This window comes from Hemiscyllium ocellatum (assembly GCF_020745735.1).
Source record: "Hemiscyllium ocellatum isolate sHemOce1 chromosome X unlocalized genomic scaffold, sHemOce1.pat.X.cur. SUPER_X_unloc_2, whole genome shotgun sequence".
Classification (NCBI taxonomy): domain Eukaryota; kingdom Metazoa; phylum Chordata; class Chondrichthyes; order Orectolobiformes; family Hemiscylliidae; genus Hemiscyllium; species Hemiscyllium ocellatum.
The window spans coordinates 27,501-51,839 of NW_026867592.1; the positions used below are offsets into that span (position 1 = coordinate 27,501).

Below are 24,339 nucleotides of genomic sequence, written 5' to 3' on the forward strand. Positions count from 1 at the left end.
TTTCACACATTGAACCATGGTCTATTCCAGTCGAGGCCTTGACCAAATTCAGTGAGAAAGCTCTTGCCATTTCGAGCCCGGGATTTAGAAACAGACGAGTTCAAACACAATTGGCAATGCCCGTGTGAATCTGAGCTGTTCAGTGTGTGCATTGGAGATTGGCATCATTCGTGACCTGAAATAGGTATTTCTCCTGCCGTGATCTGAATCCCAAGCAGAAAGATGTGAAATAACCTCCTTCATACTCTGCCCTTAGCCGTAGTCAGCAGGATTCGGGACCCCAAATATAAACGCCACAGGATGTCAAGTTCATCGATGTCATCACTCAGAGACGACTATCGTACCACCTCACGCGGTTGCCTTTCCGGGTCTCTCTGTCTGTGGAGCTGAGAGACAGTGAATCATTGTTGCATGTGTTTGAATTCAATGACCTGAGCGTTCGAAAGGTTTAAATATCGATACGTGGTGTGTCTGGGCGTATCATCGTGCTAGATGGAATAGAAAGTCAGATAAAAACCAAATCATAAATATCAGGAAACATTCAGCAGGTCTGGCAGCATCTGCACAGAGACAACCAGAGACACCGGTTCAGAATTTCGCCCGAACTTTATGAGAATTCCGTTTTCTCCCACAGTTCCTGCCACACCTGCTGAGTTTCCTCAGCATTTCCTGTTATTGTTTCACGTTCCCAACATCCACAGTCATTTGCGTTAGCCATAAAAACAATACACGAACACTTATTTTTCTGGCCCCATTAAAAACCCGTGGCTGTGCAGGAAAGTGAGAACATTGACTGCTTCCACCCTGAGGAATCTGAGCAGCCAACTTGCGAATCCAATCGCTCCGCCTCCGCACAAATGGAAACGCGTGCACAAGCAAGTGAAATGGAAATGCAACAGGAAATAGGCGCAACAAAGGCCTGGATGCCCCCGAGCCAGATAGGACTCGAACCTACAATCTTCTGATCCGAAGTCAGACGCGTTATCCATTACGCCACTGGCCCGACACGCTCGGCGGCGCTCCACAGCTTGTGAACAATGATCAGATAGAATCACATTCGCTGCTTCACTTCGAAGTCTCCCCTTTGTGAAGCAGCGCCTTTCACTGACAAAGGAAAGATATTTGTCCTCATGTGTCTGCTTCAGGATCTCTCGCTCCTGTGCTGGAAGTTTCCATTGTTTTGTTCACAGTCACTATGCGGTTTTTAGGTTCCACCTCAGTGAAATGTACTTTCACACATTGAACCATGGTCTATTCCAGTCGAGGCCTTGACCAAATTCAGTGAGAAAGCTCTTGCCATTTCGAGCCCGGGATTTAGAAACAGACGAGTTCAAACACAATTGGCAATGCCCGTGTGAATCTGAGCTGTTCAGTGTGTGCATTGGAGATTGGCATCATTCGTGACCTGAAATAGGTATTTCTCCTGCCGTGATCTGAATCCCAAGCAGAAAGATGTGAAATAACCTCCTTCATACTCTGCCCTTAGCCGTAGTCAGCAGGATTCGGGACCGCAAATATAAACGCCACAGGATGTCAAGTTCATCGATGTCATCACTCAGAGACGACTATCGTACCACCTCACGCGGTTGCCTTTCCGGGTCTCTCTGTCTGTGGAGCTGAGAGACAGTGAATCATTGTTGCATGTGTTTGAATTCAATGACCTGAGCGTTCGAAAGGTTTAAATATCGATACGTGGTGTGTCTGGGCGTATCATCGTGCTAGATGGAATAGAAAGTCAGATAAAAACCAAATCATAAATATCAGGAAACATTCAGCAGGTCTGGCAGCATCTGCACAGAGACACCGGTTCAGAATTTCGCCCGAACTTTATGAGAATTCCGTTTTCTCCCACAGTTCCTGCCACACCTGCTGAGTTTCCTCAGCATTTCCTGTTATTGTTTCACGTTCCCAACATCCACGGTCATTTGCGTTAGCCATAAAAACAATACACGAACACTTATTTTTCTGGCCCCATTAAAAACCCGTGGCTGTGCAGGAAAGTGAGAACATTGACTGCTTCCACCCTGAGGAATCTGAGCAGCCAACTTGCGAATCCAATCGCACCGCCTCCGCACAAATGGAAACGCGTGCACAAGCAAGTGAAACGGAAAAGCAACAGGAAATATGTGCAATAAAGGCCGGGATGCTCCCGAGCCAGATAGGACTCGAACCTACAAACTTAGGATCCGAAGTCCGACGCGTTATCTGTTACGCCACTGGCCCGGCGCGCTAGGCGGCGCTCCACAGCTTGTGAACAATGATCAGATATAATCACATTCGCTGCTTCACTTCGAAGTCTCCCCTTTGTGAAGCAGCGCCTTTCACTGACAAAGGAAAGATATTTGTCCTCATGTGTCTGCTTCAGGATCTCTCGCTCCTGTGCTGGAAGTTTCCATTGTTTTGTTCACAGTCACTATGCGGGTTCAGGTTCCACCTCAGTGAAATGTACTTTCACACATTGAACCATGGTCTATTCCAGTCGAGGCCTTGACCAAATTCAGTGAGAAAGCTCTTGCCATTTCGAGCCCGGGATTTAGAAACAGACGAGTTCAAACACAATTGGCAATGCCCGTGTGAATCTGAGCTGTTCAGTGTGTGCATTGGAGATTGGCATCATTCCTGACCTGAAATAGGTATTTCTCCTGCCGTGATCTGAATCCCAAGCAGAAAGATGTGAAATAACCTCCTTCATACTCTGCCCTTAGCCGTAGTCAGCAGGATTCGGGACCGCAAATATAAACGCCACAGGATGTCAAGTTCATCGATGTCATCACTCAGAGACGACTATCGTACCACCTCACGCGGTTGCCTTTCCGGGTCTCTCTGTCTGTGGAGCTGAGAGACAGTGAATCATTGTTGCATGTGTTTGAATTCAATGACCTGAGCGTTCGAAAGGTTTAAATATCGATACGTGGTGTGTCTGGGCGTATCATCGTGCTAGATGGAACAGAAGGTCAGATAAAAACCAAATCATAAATATCAGGAAACATTCAGCAGGTCTGGCAGCATCTGCACAGAGACAACCAGAGACACCGGTTCAGAATTTCGCCCGAACTTTATGAGAATTCCGTTTTCTCCCACAGTTCCTGCCACACCTGCTGAGTTTCCTCAGCATTTCCTGTTATTGTTTCACGTTCCCAACATCCACGGTCATTTGCGTTAGCCATAAAAACAATACACGAACACTTATTTTTCTGGCCCCATTAAAAACCCGTGGCTGTGCAGGAAAGTGAGAACATTGACTGCTTCCACGCTGAGGAATCTGAGCAGCCAACTTGCGAATCCAATCGCTCCGCCTCCGCACAGATGGAAACGCGTGCACAAGCAAGTGAAACGGAAATGCAACAGGAAATATGCGCAACAAAGGCCTGGATGCCCCCGAGCCAGATAGGACTCGAACCTACAATCTTCTGATCCGAAGTCAGACGCGTTATCCATTACGCCACTGGCCCGACACGCTCGGCGGCGCTCCACAGCTTGTGAACAATGATCAGATAGAATCACATTCGCTGCTTCACTTCGAAGTCTCCCCTTTGTGAAGCAGCGCCTTTCACTGACAAAGGAAAGATATTTGTCCTCATGTGTCTGCTTCAGGATCTCTCGCTCCTGTGCTGGAAGTTTCCATTGTTTTGTTCACAGTCACTATGCGGTTTTTAGGTTCCACCTCAGTGAAATGTACTTTCACACATTGAACCATGGTCTATTCCAGTCGAGGCCTTGACCAAATTCAGTGAGAAAGCTCTTGCCATTTCGAGCCCGGGATTTAGAAACAGACGAGTTCAAACACAATTGGCAATGCCCGTGTGAATCTGAGCTGTTCAGTGTGTGCATTGGAGATTGGCATCATTCCTGACCTGAAATAGGTATTTCTCCTGCCGTGATCTGAATCCCAAGCAGAAAGATGTGAAATAACCTCCTTCATACTCTGCCCTTAGCCGTAGTCAGCAGGATTCGGGACCCCAAATATAAACGCCACAGGATGTCAAGTTCATCGATGTCATCACTCAGAGACGACTATCGTACCACCTCACGCGGTTGCCTTTCCGGGTCTCTCTGTCTGTGGAGCTGAGAGACAGTGAATCATTGTTGCATGTGTTTGAATTCAATGACCTGAGCGTTCGAAAGGTTTAAATATCGATACGTGGTGTGTCTGGGCGTATCATCGTGCTAGATGGAATAGAAAGTCAGATAAAAACCAAATCATAAATATCAGGAAACATTCAGCAGGTCTGGCAGCATCTGCACAGAGACAACCAGAGACACCGGTTCAGAATTTCGCCCGAACTTTATGAGAATTCCGTTTTCTCCCACAGTTCCTGCCACACCTGCTGAGTTTCCTCAGCATTTCCTGTTATTGTTTCACGTTCCCAACATCCACGGTCATTTGCGTTAGCCATAAAAACAATACACGAACACTTATTTTTCTGGCCCCATTAAAAACCCGTGGCTGTGCAGGAAAGTGAGAACATTGACTGCTTCCACCCTGAGGAATCTGAGCAGCCAACTTGCGAATCCAATCGCTCCGCCTCCGCACAAACGGAAACGCGTGCACAAGCAAGTGAAACGGAAAAGCAACATGAAATATGCGCAATAAAGGCCTGGATGCTCCCGAGCCCGATAGGACTCGAACCTACAATCTTCTGATCCGAAGTCCGACGCGTTATTCATTATGCCACTGGCCCGACACGCGAGGTGGCGCTCCACAGCTTATGAACAATGATCAGATATAATCACATTCGCTGCTTCACTTCGAAATCTCCCCTTTGTGAAGCAGCGCCTTTCACTGACAAAGGAAAGATATTTGTCCTCATGTGTCTGCTTCAGGATCTCTCGCTCCTGTGCTGGAAGTTTCCATTGTTTTGTTCACAGTCACTATGCGGGTTCAGGTTCCACCTCAGTGAAATGTACTTTCACACATTGAACCATGGTCTATTCCAGTCGAGGCCTTGACCAAATTCAGTGAGAAAGCTCTTGCCATTTCGAGCCCGGGATTTAGAAACAGACGAGTTCAAACACAATTGGCAATGCCCGTGTGAATCTGAGCTGTTCAGTGTGTGCATTGGAGATTGGCATCATTCCTGACCTGAAATAGGTATTTCTCCTGCCGTGATCTGAATCCCAAGCAGAAAGATGTGAAATAACCTCCTTCATACTCTGCCCTTAGCCGTAGTCAGCAGGATTCGGGACCGCAAATATAAACGCCACAGGATGTCAAGTTCATCGATGTCATCACTCAGAGACGACTATCGTACCACCTCACGCGGTTGCCTTTCCGGGTCTCTCTGTCTGTGGAGCTGAGAGACAGTGAATCATTGTTGCATGTGTTTGAATTCAATGACCTGAGCGTTCGAAAGGTTTAAATATCGATACGTGGTGTGTCTGGGCGTATCATCGTGCTAGATGGAACAGAAGGTCAGATAAAAACCAAATCATAAATATCAGGAAACATTCAGCAGGTCTGGCAGCATCTGCACAGAGACAACCAGAGACACCGGTTCAGAATTTCGCCCGAACTTTATGAGAATTCCGTTTTCTCCCACAGTTCCTGCCACACCTGCTGAGTTTCCTCAGCATTTCCTGTTATTGTTTCACGTTCCCAACATCCACGGTCATTTGCGTTAGCCATAAAAACAATACACGAACACTTATTTTTCTGGCCCCATTAAAAACCCGTGGCTGTGCAGGAAAGTGAGAACATTGACTGCTTCCACGCTGAGGAATCTGAGCAGCCAACTTGCGAATCCAATCGCTCCGCCTCCGCACAGATGGAAACGCGTGCACAAGCAAGTGAAACGGAAATGCAACAGGAAATATGCGCAACAAAGGCCTGGATGCCCCCGAGCCAGATAAGACTCGAACCTACAATCTTCTGATCCGAAGTCAGACGCATTATCCATTACGCCACTGGCCCGACACGCTCGGCGGCGCTCCACAGCTTGTGAACAATGATCAGATAGAATCACATTCGCTGCTTCACTTCGAAGTCTCCCCTTTGTGAAGCAGCGCCTTTCACTGACAAAGGAAAGATATTTGTCCTCATGTGTCTGCTTCAGGATCTCTCGCTCCTGTGCTGGAAGTTTCCATTGTTTTGTTCACAGTCACTATGCGGTTTTTAGGTTCCACCTCAGTGAAATGTACTTTCACACATTGAACCATGGTCTATTCCAGTCGAGGCCTTGACCAAATTCAGTGAGAAAGCTCTTGCCATTTCGAGCCCGGGATTTAGAAACAGACGAGTTCAAACACAATTGGCAATGCCCGTGTGAATCTGAGCTGTTCAGTGTGTGCATTGGAGATTGGCATCATTCCTGACCTGAAATAGGTATTTCTCCTGCCGTGATCTGAATCCCAAGCAGAAAGATGTGAAATAACCTCCTTCATACTCTGCCCTTAGCCGTAGTCAGCAGGATTCGGGACCCCAAATATAAACGCCACAGGATGTCAAGTTCATCGATGTCATCACTCAGAGACGACTATCGTACCACCTCACGCGGTTGCCTTTCCGGGTCTCTCTGTCTGTGGAGCTGAGAGACAGTGAATCATTGTTGCATGTGTTTGAATTCAATGACCTGAGCGTTCGAAAGGTTTAAATATCGATACGTGGTGTGTCTGGGCGTATCATCGTGCTAGATGGAATAGAAAGTCAGATAAAAACCAAATCATAAATATCAGGAAACATTCAGCAGGTCTGGCAGCATCTGCACAGAGACAACCAGAGACACCGGTTCAGAATTTCGCCCGAACTTTATGAGAATTCCGTTTTCTCCCACAGTTCCTGCCACACCTGCTGAGTTTCCTCAGCATTTCCTGTTATTGTTTCACGTTCCCAACATCCACGGTCATTTGCGTTAGCCATAAAAACAATACACGAACACTTATTTTTCTGGCCCCATTAAAAACCCGTGGCTGTGCAGGAAAGTGAGAACATTGACTGCTTCCACCCTGAGGAATCTGAGCAGCCAACTTGCGAATCCAATCGCTCCGCCTCCGCACAAACGGAAACGCGTGCACAAGCAAGTGAAACGGAAAAGCAACATGAAATATGCGCAATAAAGGCCTGGATGCTCCCGAGCCCGATAGGACTCGAACCTACAATCTTCTGATCCGAAGTCCGACGCGTTATTCATTATGCCACTGGCCCGACACGCGAGGTGGCGCTCCACAGCTTATGAACAATGATCAGATATAATCACATTCGCTGCTTCACTTCGAAATCTCCCCTTTGTGAAGCAGCGCCTTTCACTGACAAAGGAAAGATATTTGTCCTCATGTGTCTGCTTCAGGATCTCTCGCTCCTGTGCTGGAAGTTTCCATTGTTTTGTTCACAGTCACTATGCGGGTTCAGGTTCCACCTCAGTGAAATGTACTTTCACACATTGAACCATGGTCTATTCCAGTCGAGGCCTTGACCAAATTCAGTGAGAAAGCTCTTGCCATTTCGAGCCCGGGATTTAGAAACAGACGAGTTCAAACACAATTGGCAATGCCCGTGTGAATCTGAGCTGTTCAGTGTGTGCATTGGAGATTGGCATCATTCCTGACCTGAAATAGGTATTTCTCCTGCCGTGATCTGAATCCCAAGCAGAAAGATGTGAAATAACCTCCTTCATACTCTGCCCTTAGCCGTAGTCAGCAGGATTCGGGACCCCAAATATAAACGCCACAGGATGTCAAGTTCATCGATGTCATCACTCAGAGACGACTATCGTACCACCTCACGCGGTTGCCTTTCCGGGTCTCTCTGTCTGTGGAGCTGAGAGACAGTGAATCATTGTTGCATGTGTTTGAATTCAATGACCTGAGCGTTCGAAAAGTTTAAATATCGATACGTGGTGTGTCTGGGCGTATCATCGTGCTAGATGGAATAGAAAGTCAGATAAAAACCAAATCATAAATATCAGGAAACATTCAGCAGGTCTGGCAGCATCTGCACAGAGACACCGGTTCAGAATTTCGCCCGAACTTTATGAGAATTCCGTTTTCTCCCACAGTTCCTGCCACACCTGCTGAGTTTCCTCAGCATTTCCTGTTATTGTTTCACGTTCCCAACATCCACGGTCATTTGCGTTAGCCATAAAAACAATACACGAACACTTATTTTTCTGGCCCCATTAAAAACCCGTGGCTGTGCAGGAAAGTGAGAACATTGACTGCTTCCACCCTGAGGAATCTGAGCAGCCAACTTGCGAATCCAATCGCTCCGCCTCCGCACAAATGGAAACGCGTGCACAAGCAAGTGAAACGGAAAAGCAACAGGAAATATGTGCAATAAAGGCCGGGATGCTCCCGAGCCAGATAGGACTCGAACCTACAAACTTAGGATCCGAAGTCCGACGCGTTATCTGTTACGCCACTGGCCCGGCGCGCTAGGCGGCGCTCCACAGCTTGTGAACAATGATCAGATATAATCACATTCGCTGCTTCACTTCGAAGTCTCCCCTTTGTGAAGCAGCGCCTTTCACTGACAAAGGAAAGATATTTGTCCTCATGTGTCTGCTTCAGGATCTCTCGCTCCTGTGCTGGAAGTTTCCATTGTTTTGTTCACAGTCACTATGCGGGTTCAGGTTCCACCTCAGTGAAATGTACTTTCACACATTGAACCATGGTCTATTCCAGTCGAGGCCTTGACCAAATTCAGTGAGAAAGCTCTTGCCATTTCGAGCCCGGGATTTAGAAACAGACGAGTTCAAACACAATTGGCAATGCCCGTGTGAATCTGAGCTGTTCAGTGTGTGCATTGGAGATTGGCATCATTCCTGACCTGAAATAGGTATTTCTCCTGCCGTGATCTGAATCCCAAGCAGAAAGATGTGAAATAACCTCCTTCATACTCTGCCCTTAGCCGTAGTCAGCAGGATTCGGGACCGCAAATATAAACGCCACAGGATGTCAAGTTCATCGATGTCATCACTCAGAGACGACTATCGTACCACCTCACGCGGTTGCCTTTCCGGGTCTCTCTGTCTGTGGAGCTGAGAGACAGTGAATCATTGTTGCATGTGTTTGAATTCAATGACCTGAGCGTTCGAAAGGTTTAAATATCGATACGTGGTGTGTCTGGGCGTATCATCGTGCTAGATGGAATAGAAGGTCAGATAAAAACCAAATCATAAATATCAGGAAACATTCAGCAGGTCTGGCAGCATCTGCACAGAGACAACCAGAGACACCGGTTCAGAATTTCGCCCGAACTTTATGAGAATTCCGTTTTCTCCCACAGTTCCTGCCACACCTGCTGAGTTTCCTCAGCATTTCCTGTTATTGTTTCACGTTCCCAACATCCACGGTCATTTGCGTTAGCCATAAAAACAATACACGAACACTTATTTTTCTGGCCCCATTAAAAACCCGTGGCTGTGCAGGAAAGTGAGAACATTGACTGCTTCCACGCTGAGGAATCTGAGCAGCCAACTTGCGAATCCAATCGCTCCGCCTCCGCACAAATGGAAACGCCTGCACAAGCAAGTGAAACGGAAATGCAACAGGAAATATGCGCAACAAAGGCCTGGATGCCCCCGAGCCAGATAGGACTCGAACCTACAATCTTCTGATCCGAAGTCAGACGCATTATCCATTACGCCACTGGCCCGACACGCTAGGCCGCGCTCCACAGCTTATGAACAATGATCAGATATAATCACATTCGCTGCTTCACTTCGAAGTCTCCCCTTTGTGAAGCAGCGCCTTTCACTGACAAAGGAAAGATATTTGTCCTCATGTGTCTGCTTCAGGATCTCTCGCTCCTGTGCTGGAAGTTTCCATTGTTTTGTTCACAGTCACTATGCGGTTTTTAGGTTCCACCTCAGTGAAATGTACTTTCACACATTGAACCATGGTCTATTCCAGTCGAGGCCTTGACCAAATTCAGTGAGAAAGCTCTTGCCATTTCGAGCCCGGGATTTAGAAACAGACGAGTTCAAACACAGTTTGCAATGCCCGTGTGAATCTGAGCTGTTCAGTGTGTGCATTGGAGATTGGCATCATTCGTGACCTGAAATAGGTATTTCTCCTGCCGTGATCTGAATCCCAAGCAGAAAGATGTGAAATAACCTCCTTCATACTCTGCCCTTAGCCGTAGTCAGCAGGATTCGGGACCCCAAATATAAACGCCACAGGATGTCAAGTTCATCGATGTCATCACTCAGAGACGACTATCGTACCACCTCACGCGGTTGCCTTTCCGGGTCTCTCTGTCTGTGGAGCTGAGAGACAGTGAATCATTGTTGCATGTGTTTGAATTCAATGACCTGAGCGTTCGAAAGGTTTAAATATCGATACGTGGTGTGTCTGGGCGTATCATCGTGCTAGATGGAATAGAAAGTCAGATAAAAACCAAATCATAAATATCAGGAAACATTCAGCAGGTCTGGCAGCATCTGCACAGAGACAACCAGAGACACCGGTTCAGAATTTCGCCCGAACTTTATGAGAATTCCGTTTTCTCCCACAGTTCCTGCCACACCTGCTGAGTTTCCTCAGCATTTCCTGTTATTGTTTCACATTCCCAACATCCACGGTCATTTGCGTTAGCCATAAAAACAATACACGAACACTTATTTTTCTGGCCCCATTAAAAACCCGTGGCTGTGCAGGAAAGTGAGAACATTGACTGCTTCCACCCTGAGGAATCTGAGCAGCCAACTTGCGAATCCAATCGCTCCGCCTCCGCACAAATGGAAACGCGTGCACAAGCAAGTGAAATGGAAATGCAACAGGAAATATGCGCAACAAAGGCCTGGATGCCCCCGAGCCAGATAGGACTCGAACCTACAATCGTCTGATCCGAAGTCAGACGCGTTATCCATTACACCACTGGCCCGACACGCTCGGCGGCGCTCCACAGCTTGTGAACAATGATCAGATAGAATCACATTCGCTGCTTCACTTCGAAGTCTCCCCTTTGTGAAGCAGCGCCTTTCACTGACAAAGGAAAGATATTTGTCCTCATGTGTCTGCTTCAGGATCTCTCGCTCCTGTGCTGGAAGTTTCCATTGTTTTGTTCACAGTCACTATGCGGTTTTTAGGTTCCACCTCAGTGAAATGTACTTTCACACATTGAACCATGGTCTATTCCAGTCGAGGCCTTGACCAAATTCAGTGAGAAAGCTCTTGCCATTTCGAGCCCGGGATTTAGAAACAGACGAGTTCAAACACAATTGGCAATGCCCGTGTGAATCTGAGCTGTTCAGTGTGTGCATTGGAGATTGGCATCATTCCTGACCTGAAATAGGTATTTCTCCTGCCGTGATCTGAATCCCAAGCAGAAAGATGTGAAATAACCTCCTTCATACTCTGCCCTTAGCCGTAGTCAGCAGGATTCGGGACCCCAAATATAAACGCCACAGGATGTCAAGTTCATCGATGTCATCACTCAGAGACGACTATCGTACCACCTCACGCGGTTGCCTTTCCGGGTCTCTCTGTCTGTGGAGCTGAGAGACAGTGAATCATTGTTGCATGTGTTTGAATTCAATGACCTGAGCGTTCGAAAGGTTTAAATATCGATACGTGGTGTGTCTGGGCGTATCATCGTGCTAGATGGAATAGAAAGTCAGATAAAAACCAAATCATAAATATCAGGAAACATTCAGCAGGTCTGGCAGCATCTGCACAGAGACAACCAGAGACACCGGTTCAGAATTTCGCCCGAACTTTATGAGAATTCCGTTTTCTCCCACAGTTCCTGCCACACCTGCTGAGTTTCCTCAGCATTTCCTGTTATTGTTTCACGTTCCCAACATCCACGGTCATTTGCGTTAGCCATAAAAACAATACACGAACACTTATTTTTCTGGCCCCATTAAAAACCCGTGGCTGTGCAGGAAAGTGAGAACATTGACTGCTTCCACCCTGAGGAATCTGAGCAGCCAACTTGCGAATCCAATCGCTCCGCCTCCGCACAAACGGAAACGCGTGCACAAGCAAGTGAAACGGAAAAGCAACATGAAATATGCGCAATAAAGGCCTGGATGCTCCCGAGCCCGATAGGACTCGAACCTACAATCTTCTGATCCGAAGTCCGACGCGTTATTCATTATGCCACTGGCCCGACACGCGAGGTGGCGCTCCACAGCTTATGAACAATGATCAGATATAATCACATTCGCTGCTTCACTTCGAAATCTCCCCTTTGTGAAGCAGCGCCTTTCACTGACAAAGGAAAGATATTTGTCCTCATGTGTCTGCTTCAGGATCTCTCGCTCCTGTGCTGGAAGTTTCCATTGTTTTGTTCACAGTCACTATGCGGGTTCAGGTTCCACCTCAGTGAAATGTACTTTCACACATTGAACCATGGTCTATTCCAGTCGAGGCCTTGACCAAATTCAGTGAGAAAGCTCTTGCCATTTCGAGCCCGGGATTTAGAAACAGACGAGTTCAAACACAATTGGCAATGCCCGTGTGAATCTGAGCTGTTCAGTGTGTGCATTGGAGATTGGCATCATTCCTGACCTGAAATAGGTATTTCTCCTGCCGTGATCTGAATCCCAAGCAGAAAGATGTGAAATAACCTCCTTCATACTCTGCCCTTAGCCGTAGTCAGCAGGATTCGGGACCCCAAATATAAACGCCACAGGATGTCAAGTTCATCGATGTCATCACTCAGAGACGACTATCGTACCACCTCACGCGGTTGCCTTTCCGGGTCTCTCTGTCTGTGGAGCTGAGAGACAGTGAATCATTGTTGCATGTGTTTGAATTCAATGACCTGAGCGTTCGAAAAGTTTAAATATCGATACGTGGTGTGTCTGGGCGTATCATCGTGCTAGATGGAATAGAAAGTCAGATAAAAACCAAATCATAAATATCAGGAAACATTCAGCAGGTCTGGCAGCATCTGCACAGAGACACCGGTTCAGAATTTCGCCCGAACTTTATGAGAATTCCGTTTTCTCCCACAGTTCCTGCCACACCTGCTGAGTTTCCTCAGCATTTCCTGTTATTGTTTCACGTTCCCAACATCCACGGTCATTTGCGTTAGCCATAAAAACAATACACGAACACTTATTTTTCTGGCCCCATTAAAAACCCGTGGCTGTGCAGGAAAGTGAGAACATTGACTGCTTCCACCCTGAGGAATCTGAGCAGCCAACTTGCGAATCCAATCGCTCCGCCTCCGCACAAACGGAAACGCGTGCACAAGCAAGTGAAACGGAAAAGCAACATGAAATATGCGCAATAAAGGCCTGGATGCTCCCGAGCCAGATAGGACTCGAACCTACAATCTTCTGATCCGAAGTCCGACGCGTTATCCATTATGCCACTGGCTCAACACGCTAGGCGGCGCTCCACAGCTTATGAACAATGATCAGATATAATCACATTCGCTGCTTCACTTCGAAGTCTCCCCTTTGTGAAGCAGCGCCTTTCACTGACAAAGGAAAGATATTTGTCCTCATGTGTCTGCTTCAGGATCTCTCGCTCCTGTGCTGGAAGTTTCCATTGTTTTGTTCACAGTCACTATGCGGTTCAGGTTCCACCTCAGTGAAATGTACTTTCACACATTGAACCATGGTCTATTCCAGTCGAGGCCTTGACCAAATTCAGTGAGAAAGCTCTTGCCATTTCGAGCCCGGGATTTAGAAACAGACGAGTTCAAACACAATTGGCAATGCCCGTGTGAATCTGAGCTGTTCAGTGTGTGCATTGGAGATTGGCATCATTCGTGACCTGAAATAGGTATTTCTCCTGCCGTGATCTGAATCCCAAGCAGAAAGATGTGAAATAACCTCCTTCATACTCTGCCCTTAGCCGTAGTCAGCAGGATTCGGGACCCCAAATATAAACGCCACAGGATGTCAAGTTCATCGATGTCATCACTCAGAGACGACTATCGTACCACCTCACGTGGTTGCCTTTCCGGGTCTCTCTGTCTGTGGAGCTGAGAGACAGTGAATCATTGTTGCATGTGTTTGAATTCAATGACCTGAGCGTTCGAAAGGTTTAAATATCGATACGTGGTGTGTCTGGGCGTATCATCGTGCTAGATGGAATAGAAAGTCAGATAAAAACCAAATCATAAATATCAGGAAACATTCAGCAGGTCTGGCAGCATCTGCACAGAGACAACCAGAGACACCGGTTCAGAATTTCGCCCGAACTTTATGAGAATTCCGTTTTCTCCCACAGTTCCTGCCACACCTGCTGAGTTTCCTCAGCATTTCCTGTTTCCCCTTTGTGAAGCAGCGCCTTTCACTGACAAGGGAAATGTATGTGTCCTCATGTGTCTGTGCATTGGAGATTGGCATCATTCCTCACCTGAAAGAACAGTTTCCCCCCGCCGGGATTGGAATCTCAAACACAGAGATGCAAAACAAACTCCCTCTTGCTCTGCCTTCAGCCACTGGCAGCAAGATTCGACTCTGCAATAAAAAATGGAATTTCCCGTTTATCAGTGCACTCACTCAGCTGTCCCTATCGAACCACGACACGCCGCTGCTGTCCCGAGTTTCTCTGTCTGTGGAGCTGAGGGAAGTGCATCATTCTGCATTTGCTTGAATTCAATTGCATAAAGCTTTGAAAGATTTAAATATCGGTACATAGTGTGTCTGGGTGTATCATTCCGGTCACTGGAATAGACATTCAGCTCGAATCAAAAGCAGAAACTGCAGGGAAAACAATCATCCGGTCTGGAAGCATCTGTAGAGAGAAAATCAGAGACGCCGTTTCAGAATTTCCACGGAATTTTATGAGAATTCAGTTTCCTCCCTCAGGCACTGCCGCTCCTGCTGAGTTCCCTCAGCAATTCCAACAGCAGATCTTGTCACAACAATACTCTTCATTTCAGTCCGGACAACCGAGAGGCACAGATGTGCTTGCAAGGAATTATACAGCCCTGGAAGGTGAAGAGGGAGGAGTGAAAGACATGTTGGGTGTAATTGAGATGTGGACGAGAGTATCCCAGTTGCTATGCTGAGATTTGGAGGTGACGTTACAAATTCGCACATTCTGCGTCCTCTCAATTGCAGAGTCCCTAAATTATCAAACAAGTGTGCCTGGGCATGAGTGCGGAATTGATGCATGTGACTTGTGAATTTACTTTCTGCATGATGAGATTTCTACTGTCCGGCAAAGGATCTGCTTCAAGAATGATGAAGAATAATATGGTCTTGCTCTTGAGGGAGTGCAGTGAAGGGTTACCAGGCTGGTTCAGGGGATGGTGGGGCTGACGTATGAGGAGTCATTAACTGCGTTAGGATTGTTTCCTCCAGAGTTCAAACGGATGAGGAAGGACCCTCATAGAGACTTATAAAATCTTAGCAGGACTAGACAGGATAGATAACACATTCCTCAGAAAAGGAGACCAAAACAGCACATAATATTCGATGTGTGTCCTCACCAAGGCGACAGCAGATCTCTGCTCCTGGACTCAATCTCTCACAATGAAGGCTCTTATACCATCTTTTCATCAAGCAGGAAAGCTACATTGCATGGAAAGCACATTATCTGAAATGCACTTGAGCATCTTCCAACGACGAGAGCATGCTGGTGACCTCTGACACTCAAAGTGGTTTCATGGCAATATCATGTGCTTACATGGCAATAGACACAGAAATGTATATGCAGTTACATAATTAAACACACTCACTGCTGTAGAAAATCACTGCAGGCAGACCTTGAGTATTAATCAGTTTATTGATGCATCATAGGGACACACTCCGCCCGAAGAGAGGCTCAGTAGAACTCGGTACTATCGCAGGAAATTACAGGATTATAGAGAAAACAAAGAAAACAAATGTCTCCATTTTTTAATATTCAAGTGATACCAGCTGCTCTCCAGTCTGCAGGGACTGTATTGGAATGTATACAATCCTGGCAGTGAATGCATTATCTACTGCTGGAACCACTTTGTGAAGTAAGTTTGTATGTAGATTATCAGGCCCTGTGGGTTGATCCACCGTCCATCCCGGCAATTTTCAAAGCAACATTTCTTCACTAATATTGATCAGCCTCAGTTCCCCCACTCAGTAAAATTTGCATTCTCCAACATTTCTGGTGTCTGATTTGTGTCCGAGAGTGTGAGAGTTGCACATCACAGAGACAGGGCTTTCGTCCAAACTGATCCATTCCAACCAAATTATCCTTCCATGGTAATCTTATTTCCCTGCACTTGGCCCTTTATCCTTCTGAACAATTCCTGTGCATGTATTTGTCCAAATATCTTTTAAATATTGTTAATGTTTCTCCCTCAACCACTTCCACTGGCAGCTCATTCCGTATGCTTATCAGTCTTAGTGTATAAAAGTTGGCCCTCAGGTTCCCTTATATTATTTCCATCCTAACCTGAGACTGATTCCTTCTAGCCCTGGATTATCCAACGCTGGGAAACTACTGAGTGCATGTCTCTCATGGTCCTTTACATTTCTATAAGATACCCCGTAAATCGCCAACCCTTTAACTGAAAAATTAAAGATTCAGTAGCCGAGTCTCCGCATCAACGATCTCACTCTCCATTTTGATTAAAATGTTCTAGCGTGTCATGGTTGCTCGTCCCCAAGGGATCTGCTACAGTTAGATTAGCAATGATGAAGTTCTCATTACACAGCATCCAGCGTAAGATGGCCTGCTTTCTAGTTGGTTTCTGCACATATTGGTCAAGGAAACCATCCCACATACAGTCCAGAAATTCCTCCTCTCCACCATTGTAACTGAATTGGTTAGTCCAGTCGATGTGCAGTTAACATTATGCATGATCACCAAAATTCCCTCATCACATGCATCTCTAATTTCCTGTTTACTGCCATTCCCAACATCACTACTGCAGTTTGGAGATGTGCATGTGACACCCACTTATGTTTTTTACCCTTGTTTTCTTTTCACTCTACCCATAAAGACACCAAACTGTCAGAGTTGGTATCCTTAAAAGAGATGAACAAACCTACATGACAAGGAATTGAGATATTTCATTCAAAAGTTGACCTTGATTTGATGCTAATTAATCTTATCCACTTTCAATGAGTTGTTTCATAATGCTACAGCTGCCAGCTAAAGGTGATGAGCTGGAATAAGCGTGCAGTTGCTTTCTCAATAGATTGATATCAGACACGTATTGTTGACATTTTTACCATCAATGTAATGTCAGTGCTTCTCCAGCAGATGGAAGTGAGGACTGATAGCCGCTCCTCCTATCAACATATTCAGGTCTGTGGTGATACACTGCTGGTACAATTGAGACTTAATTGTCGGTTTTCTTAGTCACGTCACAACCATTGCACAAAGCGGTATTAGATGTTTTTGAAATACATGACGTAAAGCAGGCATGCTTAAGTATTACTGAGTCATTAGTCGGTATACAATCCATGCAGGTGAAGGTCAGAAATACCATGGGATAGACAACGTTGCTGGAATAAATTTTAGAATCATTAAATTATTAAGAAAGCATGACAGAGATCAGAAGATAATGAAGCATGTAAAGAAAGGCAGTGTATTAATCACTGGCAAATTACTCTTCACATCAATTGACCTACAGACAGAAAGACTTTTACACTTAATGGTAAGGTCCTAGGGAGTGTTGCTTAACAAGGAGACCTTGGACTGCAGGTTCATAGCTCCTTGAAGCTGGAGTCGCAGGTAGACAGGAGAGTGAAGAAGGCGTTTGGTATGCTTTCCTTTATTGGTCAGAGTATTGAGTACAGGAATTGGGAGGTCATGTTACGGCAGTACAGGACATTGGTTATACCACGTTTGGAATATTGCGTGCTATTCTGGTCTCCTTTCTATCGCAATGATGCTGTGAAACGTAAAAGGGGTTAGAAAAGATTTACCAGGATGCTGCCAGGGTTGGAGGATTGGAGAGGTTGAATAGGCTGGGGCTGTTTCCCTTGGAACATCGGAGGCTGAGGGGTGACCTTATCGAGGTTTCTAAAATCATGAGGGGTATGGATAGGATAAATAAACAAAGTCTTTTCTCTGGGGTGGGTGAGTCCAGAACTAGAAGGCATAAGTTTCTGGTGAGAGGGGAAAGTTATAAAGGAGACCTAAGGGGCAACTGTTTTCTTGCAGAGGGTGGTTCATGTATGGAATGAGCTGCCAGAGGAAGTGATGGAGGCTGGTACAATTGCAATATTTAAAGGACACCTGGATAGGCATATGAATAGGAAGCATTTGGAGGGGGATGGGCCAGGTACTGGCAGGTGGGACTAGATTGGGTTGGGATATCTGATCGGCATGGACGAGTTGGACCGAAGTGTCTGTTTCTGTGCTGTACATTTCTATGACTCTATCAACAAAGGTAGTCACAAAGAAGAATTCATACAGATCCCTGAAACAGTATATCGGGGGTCAACCTGAAATCTTGATGTACTGAATCTGGTAATGTGCAATGAGTCAGATTTTATGCATGGTGACAGACTGAAAGATTGCCTCGGAACAGCAAGGTTTGAGCATTCATTTGGAGAGGGAGAATCTTACACCCGAAACAAATGTGCTCAGCTTATATAAGTGTAATTGTAAACGGATGAGGGCAGAGTTTGCTGGAATGGACCAGGAAACGGGAACAATGTGAAGAACAATGGCAATCCATTCAGAGAAACAGTTCAACGCTCACAGTAATGATATAATTCAAGTGAGAAGGAAGAAATCTAGGAAGGGGACGAGTGCATTATGTTTATGTAGAAGAGTTGCAAATAGCAACAAATTGAATTAAAAGGAAAACATAAAAAGTGGGAAATATTTTCGGTGAGCAGAACATTCGGAATGTTCACAGAAATATCAATAAGCCAAATTAGACAGGCAAATAGACGTGCATGGAATAGTGTAGGGGGGATGGGCTTCAGATTAGTATGACAGGGCGGCGCAACATGGAGGGCCGAAGGGCCTGTACTGCGCTGTAATGTTCTATGTAAAGATTAATAAGGAAGGAGAAGGTAAACATCGAAAGCGAAACTACAGTTGATATTAAAGTGGACGGCAAGAGCATTCTTAAATAGAAAGAGCTGAAGAGAAAAACCAACGTGAATATAGGCCCATATTGAATGAAGCTGGGAATTCCTGACTGGGAACCACGAAATGTCAGAAAAGATGAATAAATAGTCAGCATCTGCCTTGAAAGAAGCAGGCAATGAACATTCTATAATTACGAAATAATGAATGGCAAAAGAAACGGTGAGCAATGCAATACAATGACTTTCACTACAAAGAAAACGTCAGAGAAATTTACAGGAGTATTTACCGCAAAAAGCATTGGAACTAATGAGGTGCAAGCCAAGATAGAAAAATAAGTAAGAAAAAAAATGTGTTGGATGCACTAGTTAACTTTCCAATAATCATTAGGTTTCAGGAAAGTATGACGAGATTGGCAAAGTGACAAGTTAACACCTTCACTCAAAAAAAGTAAGGACACAAAAAAGTCTGACTGAGGCCATGATTGGTCAATTAACATCATTTATTGGAGAAATTGCGTCGTCTATAATAAAGCACGTCACACCAGAGCATTTAGGAATACATGACATGATCAAGAGGACTGAGAATGGATTTACAAAAGGGATATATCACTTGATAAATGTGTTAGAATTCTTTGAGTATAAGGAGGAAATTGTGATTTTTTTTGTTTTCTGAAGACATTTGATAAGTTACCACACGTAAGGTTATTTAACAAGATAACAGCCTGTGGTTTCAGAGGTATTGTGTTACCAGGGGGAGAAGATTGTGGAAACCACAATCGTAAGAGTGTTTGATTCCACATTTAACATTACAGGATGTCAATCTGTAGCTGGTGGATACCACATAAATCCGTTTCAGGGGACACAAATATTTACAAAGTATTTTAACGACTTAGATGAGGGAAGTGAATGTACTGCAGACAAGTTGGCAAATGACACGAAAATTGTAGAGGAGGTTAGTGGTGGGTATGAAGCAAAACAGTTTGCAAAGGGTGATAGATTGGAAAAGAGAGGGAACAAGAAACTTTGCATATTAATATAATGTGGTAAAGTAAATGAGAAATGACATAAAAATGAAGTTATGAATTTTAGCAGGAAAGGTAGAGCAACTGAATGTTATTTACATAAAGATTGAATTCTGAAATCTACGAACAGATTTGGGAATCCTCATCACAGAATGACGAAATGCCAGCTTTTAATTTTAACTGCAACAAAGGCAAACATAATGTTGGGCTTTGTTTAAAAACTAATGGAATATTGAGAGTTGGAAAAAAAATACGAGCAGATAAATGCGTGGCTGAAGAACTATTGCAGGGGCTAGGATTCACATTTTCACCAACAGAAATGACATCTTTAAGAAGGACAGGATTCACTTGAATTGGAAAGGGACCAATACTCTTGCAGGAAAACTTTCTCGTGGCACCCTGAAGGCTTTAAGCTGGTAAGGGTGATGGTGAGACTCAACGCAACAGTGAGAAAAAGGAAAAGGTTGAGGATGGTAAAATAGACACGGTGAACCATTCGAAGAATCAAAGCAGGCAACAGTTTGGCATAAATGAGGTAAGACTGCAAAGCAGCATTTACTTGATTGCAAGAGGCCTGACAAATGGGCAGTTGAACTTAGGGCATGGATGGGAATTTGGGATGGGGATATCATAACCATTACAGAAACGTGGCTCAGGGATGAACAGGACTGGCCGCTTAATCTTCAGGAGTGTAGATGCAATATAAAGAATAGACAGGGTGAGGGGGAAAACAAGAGAGGAGGAGGAGTGGTACTGGTTCAGAAGCACATTATGGCTGGATGTTGCGAGGAAATTCTGGGAGACTGCCCAGTGACGTTACATAGATGGAACCTAATTTTGAGAAAGGGGTGATCACCTTACTGGAAGTGTAATCTATTCCTCCCAATATATAAGGATATAAGCGCAGTCAGAAATCACGAGGGTCAAAAAGCGGCATGACATCACTTTGACAAATAAAGTTAAAGAAAATCCCAAACGATTCTATTAATACAGTAAGGGTACAAAAATAATCAAAGAGCGAATACAGCCGCTTAAAGATCAACATAGCTGTCTGTGTGTGAGACCACAAGAGATGGATGAGACACTGAACAAATATTTTGCAGTAATATGTGCATGGAAACTAAGGAAATTAGGAAATACATAGTGATGTCTTAAAAAGAGTTCATCTCAGAGTAGAGGAGGTGTTGTATGTCTCGAAGCCAAAAAAACAGAGATAAATCCCTGAAATCTCTGACATCTGATCAGGTGTTTCCCAGAACTCAGTGGGAAGATTAGGAGGAGATTCCTGAAACCCTTGCTGAGATATTTGCATAATTGATAATCATGGATGAGGTGCTGGAAGACCGGAGATTGGCTAATGTGGTGGCGTTACTTAAGTAGGCTCTATTACTGCCAGAGCCTTTGAGTTTTTCCACAATTTCCGTTTGTTTTTGTTTCAGATGCACGACATCTGCAGTTCTTTTGATTTTTATTTTGTGGTTGTGGAGTGTTGTCTTTTGGATCGGAGGTCTGTAAAAACATAACAATACCAGAACGTAAGAAATGTGAGAAGGATTAAGCCATCTGACCCTACGAGCCTGCTCCGCTGTTCAACAAGACCATGGATGATCATTCCGTGGACTGAGCACCACTTAGCCACCTGAAGGCTCCCTGCCTCCATTCCTGATGAAGGACTTTTGAACAAAACGTCGAATTTCCTGCTCCTCGGATGCTGCCTGACTCGCAGTGCATTTCCAGAAACAAACTCTCAGCATTTAATCTATAAGGTGACCCTGAATAGGCTGGAGTTTTTCTTTTCCCTGCAGCACGAGGAAAGGGGGCTGAAGGTTGGCCTGAACAAGATCCGGAAATCATGAGGGGCATTGTTATGATGAATAGCCAAGGTCTTTTTCAGAGTGTTGGCGAGTCCAAAACTATAAGACAGAGGATTATGGCGAGAGGAGAAATGTTGGAAAAGGTCCTGAAGGGTAACGTTTTCACATAGATGGTGGTATATACACAGAAAAATCTGCTATATGAAGTGGTGGAGGTGACTATAACTTTAAAATTTAAAAGGCAGCTGAATGTGTGTACGAGAAGGAAACATTTAGAGAAATATGGGTCATCGGTTTGCCATATGATACTCAGTCAAATTGGGATTTCAGTTCACCACAGATGAGTTGGAACGAAGGATCTACCTCTGTGCAGTATAACTGTATGACTGTAAGTTTTGTTAAAACTGAAAATAAGCTCTCGTCATATCACAGCTGAATATTGTCAACTATTGTGGGACTTGTATTATAGGAAAGATACTCTGGAATCTGCGACAATCCACATGAGGTTCAGCAGACTGATCTTGAGGATGGAGGGACTGTCTTGAGAATAGAGATTGAGTAGTTTGAGCTTGTACCAATTGCAACATAGATTATTCAGTGGTGACATTCTGAAATTTCAGGAAACATAGCGCGTTAATAGCAGAAATGTTGTTTCCACTTTTGGGCGAGTCCAGGACCAGGGAGTGTAATCTCTGGCTGAGAGGTCACAGATTTAAGGCAGAAGAGAAATTCTTCTCCCAAAATGGAGTGAATCTGTAGAATTCTTTACCACAGGGCACCGAGGTTGGGCCATTGCACACTTTCAAGGGTAACTGGCAGAGTTTGAATCGGTAATGGAATCAGTGCTGATTGGGAAAAGGCTGAAAAGCGGAGGTGAGGATTATCAGTTCAACCACAACGTCATTGAATAGAAGACAAAACTCCATTCGCAAAAATGCCTGCTTCTCGTTCTTTATAATTGAGCTTGAAACACATAAATGCGGATAAATCCCCAGGACCTGATCATGTGTAGATTCGAACTCTGTGGGACCCTAGTGAAGTAATTGCTGGTCCTCTTGCTGAGGCATTTGTGTAATTAATAGTCACAGATGAGGTGCTGGAAGATTGGAGGTTGTCTGACGTGAATCCACCGTTTAAGAAACAGTAAGGACACGCCAGGGAACTATAGAACAGTGAGCGTGATGTTGGTGGTGGGAAGGTTTATGGAGGGAATTATGAGTGACAGGATGTACGTGCACTTGGAAAGGTAAGGACTGATGGCTTTATGCGTGGCAAATCATGTCTCACAAACTTGATTGAGTTTTTTTGAAGAAGTTACCAAGAGGATTTTGGAGACTAGAGCAGTGGACGTGATCTATATGGAATTCAGTAAGGCGTTCAATAAGGTTCCCCAAGGGAGATTGGTTAGCAAGGTGAGATCTCACAGAATAGAGGCAGAGCTAACCGTGTGGATACAGAACTGGCTCAAAGGTGGAAGACAGAGGGTGGTGGTGAAGGGTTGTTTTTCAGACTGGAGGCCTGTGACCAGTGGAGTGCCACAAGGATCGGTGCTGGGTCCACTACTTTTCATCATTGATATAAATGATTTGGATGCGAGCATAAGAGGTATAGTTAGTAAGTTTTCAAATGACACCAATATTGGATATGTAGTGGACAAGGAAGAAGCTTATCTCAGATTTCAATGGGATCTTGATTAGATGGGCCAATGGGCTGAGGAGTGCCAGATGGATTTTAATTGAGATATATGCGAGGTGCTGCATTGTGGGAAAACAAATCTTAGCAGATCTTATAAACTTATAAGCTTGAATATATGGTCACATAACAGTATAGGAACCAAACAGGGCACAAAATAGTATGACAAACTCTTCAACTGCTGCAAACCAATGAGGGCTAGATTTTCAAACTGTTGTTATCACAATGGTATTTTTTGGTGCCACACTCAATAAGTAGAATAACACTTAATATTTCTGCCACTCCACAATTTCTCGAAGAGTTAATACTTTTACAAGTATAAAAGCAAATTACTGCAAATGCTGGAATCTGAAACTAAAAGGGAAAATGCTGGAAAATCTCAGCAGGTCTGGCAGCACCTGTAAGGAGAAAAAAGCTTTGACAAAGGGTCAGTGAGATTCGAAACGTCAGCTCTTTTCTCTCCTTACAGATGCTGCCAGACCTGCTGAGATTTTCCGGCATTTTCCCTTTTACCAGCTTTGTTGCTTTAAATAATTGTGTGTTGTGTCTACGTGTGTGTGGTTTGTTTCTACTTATTTCTGTTCCTCAGTGGCTTGCAATGTAATGCTGCCGTTCTTCTCTCTCCACGAGGACATTGTTGCTCGTGTTCCTCTGAGATCAGTGCAAAACTCTCCAAGTTAATTGTAAGCCCTACACGTTTTGGTTAAGATTCACCTGCAACCTGGGGTGCTACTTAGAAATTTGAGTATTGATGGGAAAAAATGGAAGCCTATTCTGATCAGGACATTTTCAACAGTAGCAACACAGAGGGAAAAAACGTTCAAACTCCTTAGGCAATGAGTGCTGATTGATAAAACCATACAGAATGGACGAGAACTGCCAAGTCTTGTGGTTTGTTCTGATTTAAAAAATCGACAGTTTCCATTCTCA

General features: G+C 44.8%; 4 non-coding genes across 4 annotated transcripts; all 4 read right to left on the reverse strand.

Annotated features, from left to right (window-relative positions):
• Positions 1 to 930: 930 nt before the first annotated feature.
• On the reverse strand, positions 931 to 1,003 carry trnar-ucg (transfer RNA arginine (anticodon UCG)). The gene has a single exon. It is a non-coding gene; the product is annotated as a tRNA-Arg (tRNA).
• Positions 1,004 to 3,379: 2,376 nt separating this feature from the next.
• Positions 3,380 to 3,452, reverse strand: trnar-ucg (transfer RNA arginine (anticodon UCG)). The gene has a single exon. It is a non-coding gene; the product is annotated as a tRNA-Arg (tRNA).
• A 6,064-nt stretch (positions 3,453 to 9,516) lies between these two features.
• On the reverse strand, positions 9,517 to 9,589 carry trnar-ucg (transfer RNA arginine (anticodon UCG)). The gene has a single exon. It is a non-coding gene; the product is annotated as a tRNA-Arg (tRNA).
• A 1,157-nt stretch (positions 9,590 to 10,746) lies between these two features.
• Positions 10,747 to 10,819, reverse strand: trnar-ucg (transfer RNA arginine (anticodon UCG)). Its single transcript has one exon. It is a non-coding gene; the product is annotated as a tRNA-Arg (tRNA).
• Between the last annotated feature and the right edge of the window lie 13,520 nt (positions 10,820 to 24,339).